The 7305-nt window shown below is 38.9% G+C and overlaps 1 long non-coding RNA gene across 1 annotated transcript; it reads right to left on the minus strand.

Moving 5' to 3' along the window:
• Positions 1-1842: 1842 nt before the first annotated feature.
• Positions 1843-7010, minus strand: LOC143666073 (uncharacterized). Its single transcript, XR_013167360.1, has 2 exons — positions 6633-7010; positions 1843-2457 (listed from the first exon to the last, which is right to left on the minus strand). It is a non-coding gene; the product is annotated as an uncharacterized LOC143666073 (long non-coding RNA).
• Positions 7011-7305: the final 295 nt, after the last annotated feature.

Genomic DNA, 7305 nt, shown 5'->3' on the forward strand with positions numbered 1-7305 from the left:
TGAGATTTGTCTATTATATCTTGGCTGGGCTTTTGATCTGTCAGCTTGGCTGGTCTATAGTCCTAAATTCCTCAATCAAATACTAATCTAGTATTGCTGTGAAGATAATTCTGTAGATGTGGTTGAAGTCCATAATAAATTGACTTTAAGTAAGGGAAATTATCCTAGATAATCTGGGTGGTCCTAATTTAACCAGATGAAATGATTCACAGTACAGCTGAGGCCCCAAAGAAAAATCCTACCTGTGGACAGCAGCTTTGGCGAACTGAGAACTCCGGCCCACCCTTCCTGACAGCTTGCTCTAAGGATTTCAAACTTGCCTAGCCAGCCCCCACAATCATGCAAGCCAATTCTTTGCAATAAATCTCTTTTACCACTATGGGGTTCTGATTCTGCAGTTGAAACTTGACTGACATTCAATGAAGATGTCGAGGAGGCAGTCGGTGATGTGATCCTGTGGTTCAAAAGGAAAGTTTGGGCAGAAGTTGTACATTATTTCACCATAGTAAAATGTTATGCAATAAGTGGTAATCAACATTAGCAGGGGAGAAGTTTATGTAGGAGTTTCATTCAGTCTAAGAATCCAGGGCAGAGAAGTTTGCCACCTCTGGTCATAAAGATCCAAGAGTCTGTTTGGCTCTTGGCCTTTTCCAGCAAAGTACGAAATGGAATGAAGATGGGAGTCTAGAGCAATAAGGATGAAAGAGAAAGGAGTGAGGGATTCCAAAGGGGGAGAGAATTCTAGATGTCTGTGTGAGAGGCAGACTATGTGGACCAAAAAGAGACCCTGTAGATAAAGAAATGATTTCTGTTTTCCTCTGAACTCAGAGTATATGCATAATTAGCTACAAAAAGGATTGGATTATTTTTGCTGATCACCCATGTCTGCATTCCTTTCTACCCACCATGAGGTGGAATGACAGATTGAATTTAGATTTGCTCCTTAGAAGTAGAGTCTGAGCAAGGGAGATGGATGTTTGAAGTAAGGGATGACAGGAAACAATGATTGCAGCAGACCTTTGGAAATGGAAACAGCCAAATTGAACAACTAATTGGATATGGACAGCAAGGAAGGAGAAACTGAATCCTGTTATATCCAGCCCTTAGGGGCGAAACCAAAAAGACAGTCATGTAGTGTTCTACCGGAATAGTCCTGGATCCATGCCAGAGCAGAATTTGTTGTTGAAAATCAGTCCTTTGATACCAGGAAGAGTTCAGCTAAGAGATAGAGTACATTTAGCTACCTACAAGGGAAAAAGAAGCTGTGATGGTTAATTTCATGTGTCAACTCAGCCAGGTTCTGGTGTCCAGTTCTTTTGTCAAGCAAGCACATATTGGCCCAGCTGTTACTATAAGAGTGTTTCTTGGATGAATTTAAATCATTGGTTAGTTGATTGCATCTACAGTTGATTTCATCTACAATTAACAAAGGAGATGGCCTTTGGCAATGAGAGGAGTCTCCTCATCTAACCAGATAAAGGCCTTAAAGGGAGAACTGATTGTTTAATCAGTCGGAAAGAAGAATTTCTCTTTACTTCAGTCAACTGCCTCCTGGTAGGGAATTCAATGTCACCTTCTTTGAGTTCCCAACTTGCAGTCTGCCCTACAGAATTCAAATTTACCAATCCCATGGTGATGTGAGTTCCTATGATAAATTTCTTAATGCTTACATATATATATAGAGAGAGATAGATATGATATATAGGTATATAGAACCCCTGCCCATTTTGATTTTCTGGAGAACACTGCTTAATACAGAAGCATCAAAGGGTTAAGAATTAAAGGGGAAAGAGAGGAGTCCTAGTTTCCTAAGGCTGTTGTAACAAAATACCATAACCTGGGTGACTTGAAACAATAGAAATTTATTGTCTCTTAGTTCTAGAGGCTAGAAGTCTTAAATGAAATGTCAGAAAGCTGTCCAGAAGCCTCTGGAGAAGAATCTATTCCATGCCCCTCTGGCAGTGACTAGCAATCCTTAGTGTTGTTCGTTGTGGCATAACTAAGTTCTTGCCTCCACTGCCACAGGGCCATCTTCTCTCTGTGTGTCTTTCTTTGACTCTTCTCTCCTTCTCATTAGGACACCAACCTTATTGGATAAAGGGCTCACCTTACTCCCATATGACTTGATTCCAACTTGCTTAGTTCTATCTATAACAATCTTATTCCCAAATAAGTTTACATTTGAGGATTTGTACAGCAACCTATCTTTTTGGGGGGGTACACAATCAGATTGTTAACAAGCGGGTCATCAAATGGGTAAAACAGAACAGATGGGAAGCTGGGTCCATGCTGAGGTCGGGCAAGGAAATTAGCAGAGCTGCACGGCTGGAGCAATAACTTGTCTGCTGCATGAAGCTCTTCTACCACGGGCTTCACCAAGTCTTGCACCCGAGGCTGTCTTTGGTAAGGACACACTTGGGCTTCCAGTTCCGCCTGGGGGAGACAGGAAGCAAGTTTCTAGGAGGAAGACAATGAATTTAGTCTTACATGTGTTCATTTTGAGGATGCGCGCATGTTAACATAGCAGGGAGATGGAAATGCGCAACTAGTAGCCTTGAAGAGTTTAAATTTCCCCAAGACAATGGATAAACTTTTTTGTTGTAATTTTATTTAATATGTACAGTTTCACATCAGCAATAATGAATACATAGTTAGTGCATAATTAGTGTCATCTAAAAAATAGCAGGAGCCTTAGAGTCAGAAAATCTAGATAATTATCCAGACTCCGTCACTAATAATCTCTGTGGACTCCTTCTAGTCACTTATATTTTGTTTCCTCATATGATGGCTCCTTCCACAGAAGGTTGTTGTTAGTGTCGGATGAAAACCAAATGTAAAAATTATAAAATGCAATGCAACTGTAAAGGGTGATTAGTGTTACTGTTTCTCTATCTAGTGCACTTTATTATGCCAGGAAAAAAAATCCAACTACTTTAAAAAACAAAACAAGAACAGTTACATTGGAATGAATTTTCAAATTGGGTGCCTACCAAATAAATTGAATGATTACTCTATGATCCCACTTGGTGAACTGTGCTTAGAAATAAAATCCTAAATTTAAAATTTGCATTGAATATATGTTTGACACAATGATAACAATGAAAAAAACCCATGTATCCTACCCTGTTTTGTTTCATTTTTGCTTCTTCCTCATAGTTGGTGAGTGGGCTGATAATTAGAGGAGGCTTTTACATGGTCTTTGCTATTTTCTTAACAGAGTGGCTCTACACGCGCTCTGGTTTATATGCACTACGAGCTGTTGGTTTTTTAAAAGCAAGGCACCCTTACAAATAACATATTTCAAAATATGAAGCATTGTAGGAAATAATTACATATATTCTTTTACATTTACATTAGGTTTTCTGTTATTTCTCATTTGTATGTCCATGTGTATTTAAATAATCATGCTCAGATCTTAAAATTGTAATGCTCTTAACAGACTATTTTTTTTGTTTTAGATGAAAAATTTGTCAAATAGTCAAAAGTTTCTTTGGGCTATTAAAGGATATTTTGTGCAGATTAAATATGCTTTAAACTGTTTGAGGGTTTCCATTAAAAATACTGAGAGCAGAAAAACAAAGTTACCTGATAAATCTGGAATGAATAAGACAACTTTCCCGTTGAGATGACAGAACAGTAAAAATTTAGCTCTTGCCTGGCTTCTACATTTCTTATATCAGAAGGTTCTTACTTTTTGTTGCCACCATGGGCCACAAACAGAAGAAAAATGAGTTGATAACACACTGTGAATCTCATTTCCTCTTGTATTTCTGCTTTGGGTCACAACCCAATTGGAAAAATTAAGTGTCATGTGGAAACAAACCCATGCCTAAGAAATCTCTACTCCTTGCTCATAAATGTAGCATTGACCTTATCACAAGACAAGGTTTTAGTACCATTTTCAGTTTTGATACGCTTCACATAATTTTACCAAGATTTGGAAGTCTCTCACAGCATAGACTAAAGTACTGGGCTGCAAAGACTATGGTTCAAAAAGCACCTTTATCTAAAAAGTTCTGCTTGAAACTGAAAGCCTTTGGAAAGAGACTTCGTTCAACTGTGAGAAAAATGTTTTTAAGAAGCAGTAAGGTTTAGATTACATGCTAATTGGAGTGGATTTCATTTTTACAGCATAAACCATTTTCCTTTCCCTCAGTGTGCTGGCTTGAAAGGATGTATGTACCCTAAAAAAAAGCCATGTTTTAATCCTAATCCCATTTTGTAAAGGCAGCCGTTTCTTCTAATCCCTATTCAGTACTGTATATTTGAAACTGTAATTAGATCATCTCCCTGGAGATGTGATTTAATCAAGAGTGGTTGTTAAAATGGATTAGGTGGAGGCGTCTCCACCCATTTGGGTGGGTCTTGATTAGTTTCTGGGGTCCTATAAAAGAGGAAACATTTTGGAGAGAGATTCAGAGAGAGCAGAGAAGAATGACGTAGCCACAAGAAGCAGAGTCCACCAGTCATTGACCTTTAAAGATGAAGAAGGATAATGCCTCCCGGGGAGCTTCATGAAACAGGAAGCCAGGAGAGAAAGCTAGCAGATGACGCCATGTTCGCCACGTGCCCTTACAGATGAGAGAGGAACCCTGACTGTGTTCACTGTGTGCCTTTCCAGATGAGCAAGAAACTCTGACTGTGTTTGCCATATGCCCTTCCAGGTGAGAGAGAAACCCTGAACTTCATTGACCTTCTTGAACCAAGATATCTTTCCCTGGATGCCTTTGATTGGACATTTCTATAGACTTGTTTTAATTGGGAAATTTTTCAGCCTTAGAACTGTAAACTAGAAACTTATTAAATCCCCCTTTTTAAAAGCCATTCCATTTCTGGTATATTGCATTCCAGCAGCTAGCAAACTAGAACACTTAGCAATATGTGTTATTAAAGCAACTTTATTCCCTGACACAATGATGTCCTAGAGTTTGAAAGCAATTAATTTCACAAATGAATCACGCAATACAGAAAGAGGAGCCCTCATTGAACAGCAATGCTGGTATAAATATATATGGTTTTGACAAACTGCCACTGCGATGAGACTCCATCAAAATGACAGTCTTTAGACTGCACAAAGCAAACTATAGTGTCCAAATGATGGAAGACTGCCCTAATTCTCCTATATTCAGAGCATGTGTGAAGCCCTCTTTCAAATTCTCTATGTCACATTTTAAGAGAAATTCAGAGAGACTGAAATATATGGAGAAACAAATAGTGTAAAGCAGTCGAGAGAATTCTGTACTTGATGGAGGTGATTTCATTGCTGTATAGTTTTACCTCTGCTGTTCAGACCATATATGATCTTGAAAGAAAATAATTTAATCTCTCTGAGCTTCACTTTACAAAAGACAGCAATAAAAAAAAACAAAACACCCATGATGAACTTGCCAAACAATCATAGGGATATTTTTCACTCTTAAAATTCCAGCATTTTTGGCAGAACTTTTTGAGGTAATAACTGTCCTTTGGCATTCTTCTTGTCCTCTCCATTTATGGAACCGTTAGGCTAGCTTCCATCATCCAGGACAATGGGAGATACGGCAAAGAATGCATTCACTTGAATTTTCACTGTTGTTTTTTTGTGTGTGCTTTTTATTTATTTATTTTTTTGACATGGGCAGGCACCGGGAATCGAACCCAGGTCTCTGGCATGGCAGGGGAGAATTCTGCCATTGAGTCACTGTTGCACCACCCTTCACTTTGTTTTTAAACTCATGGTAGCAATCATAATTTTGAAGTCCACTTGCAGGAGTGAAGCTACTGAAGGTCTAACTTAAACATTTGGAAATGATAGAGGTGGTGGTAGCGTGTTATTGTGAGATTAATTAACAGTACCGAATTGTGTGTACATATAGGGGAAAGGGGAAGTTTAGAGTCATGTGTGTCACCAGAAGGAGAGGTGGAGGTTAAAACATAAGAATGTATAACATGGTGAATCTTGTGGTGGAGAATGACTGTGATTAACTTCAGACATATAAAAAAGTTCTTTCATGAGCTAGAACATATGTGCAACCTTATTGCAAGGAGTTAATAATAGAGGGATATATGGGAAAAATAGACCTATTGCAAACTGTGGATTATATTTAACAGTATTATTTTAATAATCTTTCACCAACAGTAACAAATATACCATACCAATAGTGTGGGTCGATAATCGAGGGAATATGGGGTATTGGAATATTTAACTTTTTTTTTGTATCTTACATTTCATTTCTGGAGTAATGAGAATGTTCTAAAATTCATTGTGGTGATGTATACCCAACTATGTGATGATACCGCGAGCCATTGATTGTAAACTTCAGGTGGTTTATATTCAGTGTAAGAATATAGCTCAATGGAATTGCATAAAGAAGAAAAAAGTAAAGAATGGGCAAAATCTTGCATCAACACTAACAAAAAGGACAAAAATACCAATATTGCATTTGAACTAAGAAGCAGTCAAGAGGCTGAAGGAGAATCCACAAAGGACTTATGACAGGAGCCTTAACATTTCTCATGGCATAGCAGAAGAGATTTACGAGAACTGTTAGAAATGTGCCTTTGCTAGGAACATGTTGTCCTCATCGCTTGCCACTTCCCAGCATGACCCTTGCTTTCCAGCTATCAAACTCTCCAAACACTCTATTCCCTACCTCCAGGCCTTTGCATATATTGTCCCCTCTGCCAAGGACAGACTTCTCAAATCCTGGCCACGGCACCCCTTTTCACTTGAGGTCTGGTCCACTGCTCTGCACAGGAACAGTCTTCAAATAAGAGTTTGGTGAAGAAAAGCAAGTTTAAATCTCAGTATTAGGCCCATTATAGGAGGCAGTCGACATTGTGGAGTAAGGTGAGGATAAAGCGCCCTTTGGAGTGGACAGAGCACAGGCTGGGTGGACGTGGGGGCCGCCTGCCCACTGTCCTCTCTACTGCCCCCCATTGTGACATTGCGTAGCAGCCATGGGGGCTGATGGGGACTGACCCCACCCCAGTCTAGTCACAGGTGAGCATGGATTAAAGACCACTGTGGGTTTTGGTAATGGATGGTGTGTGGTGGTAGTAGTAATGCAACATTGTGAATATAATTAATGCCACTAAACTGGTTAAAAAATGATTAAAATGACAAATTTTGTGTTATATGTTGCCACAATGGAAAAAAAAGCATTGTGTGAGTGACTATTGATAGGTATGGGCTTCTTGTTTTGTTATGATGAAAACGTTCTGAAGTTGACTGTGGTGATAATTGCACAGCTCTGTGAGTATACTGAAAATTATTGACTTGCATACTTTAAATGGGTAAGTTATATGGTATCTGAATTATATCTC

Source organism: Tamandua tetradactyla, chromosome 22, assembly GCF_023851605.1.
Source record: "Tamandua tetradactyla isolate mTamTet1 chromosome 22, mTamTet1.pri, whole genome shotgun sequence".
NCBI classification, from domain to species: domain Eukaryota; kingdom Metazoa; phylum Chordata; class Mammalia; order Pilosa; family Myrmecophagidae; genus Tamandua; species Tamandua tetradactyla.